Here is a 3,488-nt window from a genome sequence, read left to right on the forward strand (position 1 = left end):
ACATATCTAGAATCAAGTGAGAACTCATCAAAGTTGTAAAACAGCAGTTTTATATTTTGTGGGTCAGGTTGGAGTGGAACAGAGCTTGAGGAGAGAACACTGGTAGGAAAGGCTAGTCATCATTTGGGCAATTGTGGCAAGGGCGTGGCACACTGAGGGCTCTCGGCTCTATGAAATAAATCCACTTTAGAAGTCACATCTGGAGAGCAACTGACCCAACGAGGTGGGGCAGACTCCGGGCAGGGGGGTGAATAGAAGACTTGCTAGGAAGACAGGGCACCCCACCCACATGGAAGCCACTCTCTCATATACATGCAGTATTTGTTAACTACTGTGTACAGACACTGCGGAAGGCTCTAGAGATACCTTCATCTTCAGCCAGGGTATTATCCCCCAAAGATAAGGATTTCTTCATTTTTGGATACTTCTAGAAATTAAAAACCCCACAATCTCTCGCAGGAACACATCTCATTCTTAATGGTTTAAGATTTAAAGTGTTACACAGAATTGCTCTGGTTCAACCACAAATATAGTCTGAGGGCTTTTGAATAGCCGGTCATTTAGTCAACAAATCCTTATTGAGCGCTTACTTAATGGCAGCCACTGGGGCTAGGACCTAGGGACATGCTAGTGAGGAACAGGAGATTATTTCTAAGGAAGTTAACCACTTAACCACCAAAGACAATGCCGAGGCACCCACTTTTCTTTTTTCTCAGAGACAGAGGCCAAATTCACTTAACTTTGAAATGTAGAGATTGACCCACAGAAAACTGGGCTAGGTAGATGGTGAACATATTATATGCTGGTATTAATTCACTGTGATATTAATTTAAATGCATGATATACAGGGGAACAACATAATTTAACAGAAGATCTTTCTGTTCATACTGTTTTTCTCTAATTTTCACCTTCCCAATAGCTGTTTTTGTCTCAGTCTGATAAAAACAATTTTTTGGAAATTCACTGTGAAGTCTGGAACAAGCAAGCATACCTTCTGTCAAAGGTTGGCACACAAGCCTGTGAACTTGGAAAGAGAACAGAGCTTTCTAGTAGGACAAAGAAAAGGGACATTAAAAAATCTGATTTCCTCTTCTTTCCATCAGTTGTCAGAAACCTTTGAATAATCGATTCCTCCAATTCCTGAAAGGCAGATAGCTATTATTAAAGCATTTCCAAAAGGAAATATACTTTAGTTTTCAATAATAATGGAACAAATGAAGTGGTAATGCAACAAACATAAAAGAAATTTTTTTAAGTACAGTATTTGCATTTTTTTATTTGTGATTTTTTCCCCCCATCTAATTCCACTCTCTCCAATGGTCCCTGAAACCTCGCCAGCAGGCTGACATCCTGATAAACTCTAGAAGGAAGAAGGAAAACATAGTCTAAAAGGCAGGGTGGGTGTGGCAGCTAAGAGAGGTCATGGTGAACAAAAAGAAAGTGCAGCTACTCAAGTGTATGCAGATAAGGTGTCAAGTTCAAGGTCTGAAAGGAAGTATACCAGATTGCAGAGTGCCCACATGATACCTGATGACAGACTTCCAATGATGGAACCTGACCTCTAGGTTCTTTTGTGTAGCCCTCACTTCCAAACAAAGCAAGCTGCAAGACCAGTTCTCACATCAGGCGGCAGAAAGCTTACTTCCTTTGGGAAAAGCTAGTAAAGGCATCTCTCTATGCCCTCTCACTGCAAAAAGGGCCAGCTTTCTCAGGAAGTTTCTGCTGTTGGAGAAGACTCAAAAAGGCTGTGAGGGCAGAGTGCAGAGTATGGCAGTTAGAATTAAAATGTGAGTCTAGGTCCATCCAACCCAGCAGGAGTTAACTTCCTTCCCAAGCCTCGAATTCTTTATCTGTAAAATGTGGTAGGCAGATTGAATCAGAAAACATTAAGTGATTCTAAATTTCTAAAAGACTTCTTTTCTCAGGACTTCCCTGGTGGTCCAGTGGCTAAGACTCCACGCTCCCAATGCAGGGGGCCCAGGTTCGATTCCTGGTCAGGGAACTAGATCCCACATGCCACAACTAAGAGATCGCATGCCACAACTAAAGTTCCTGCATGTGGCAACGAAGACCCGGCGCAGCCAATAAATAAATAAATAAATACATATTTTAAAAAGACTTCTTTTCTCTATTTCCCTCTTTCTTCCAATTACAAAAGCTTAAGCTGTAAAATCATAATCCAGCCTACCTGTTTTCCATATACTTGAGATTAATTCACATACTTTCTAAATAACATGATATTATGATACTTCCGGCCCCAGGCTGGAAGCCCTGCCTCCGCTTAAGGTATTGTTTTAAACCAAAGTTTACAGTGTCTGTTGATGGCCAAGACCCTCACTCTCCATCCTTCCTCCACCCCACCCTGAGGCCCCTGGGACTCAGTAGAGGTTGGGGGCCCTACTCATCCCTCCTCTTCTCTTGCCCAGTCTGGGGGAAGGAAAGAGGGCAGAGGAGAGGTGGGCAGCCTTTAGCACCCTGCAGGGTTCTCGTCCCCTTGGGCAGTGGGCACAGGAGCCCTCTTACCAACCCTGGGCTGTTTCCTGGGGGCTCTCCAGACCCCTCTCTAGGACCAAGCCGCCCCCATCACACTGGGAGTGTGGATTCCAGCAAAGGAGCTGGGAAAAAAGTGAGACTCTCCACAGACCGCCTATGGGGGGGGACCCCAACTTAAGGCCAAGGACTGGGTGTGTTGGATGCTTATGACACACCAGCCCAAGTCCCTTTGCTGAGAAGACTCCTTGGACTATTTCCCAAGAAACCGCCACATACATCCCTTTATAAGGCACCCCTTCCCTATGTACTACCCATCTGTGTTCTCTTTGACCAGCAAAGAAATAGTAAACGTCCTCTATTAGAAAAAAAAAAAAAAATACACACACCAGTTTCAGAATGGCACTCCTGGGGTCTTGGCTGCCAGCTTGGTCCAGCAGCACATTGTCAGCACCCTGAGGCCAGGCAGCACCCTGACACGCATCCACTGCCCAGGTTCCAGTTGATGCTCTCCTGGGAGACAACCCCTTCCTTTCCAAAATGTTTACTTTTCGCTCAGAACAACGATGGATAGGTCTTCATTTGACTCACTACCTGAACAATCAGCTTCTTATATTCTTTCTCCAAAGCAGAACTAACTCACATAAAGTTTGTGTCGAGTCCCCAGCACTCTTTCTTGCAAAAAAAAACAGTAAGATGTCACCCAACTCTGGCCTGAAAGTTCTTCTGGAATATCTTGTGGTATCACCATTTCTAGGTAACCTAGGAATAGCCATAATTGACTTAATCAGCCAAATATAAAACCTGTTCAATACTGCCCGTGCAGGAGTCAAATTCTGAAGGATTTAAAACTTAATAAATTACAGTTCAGGGTTGTATTAGCGAGCTTACTTTGTTCCAGCCCTTCTTCCTGTTGAAACTCTCAGGTTTGTTTCAAGTTGGAACCTGCCAAGTTGCATCTTGTCATTTTTCGTATTCACATGAGAGACCAAGCCCTA

This window comes from Balaenoptera ricei, chromosome 18 (genome assembly GCF_028023285.1).
Source record: "Balaenoptera ricei isolate mBalRic1 chromosome 18, mBalRic1.hap2, whole genome shotgun sequence".
Lineage (NCBI taxonomy): Eukaryota > Metazoa > Chordata > Mammalia > Artiodactyla > Balaenopteridae > Balaenoptera > Balaenoptera ricei.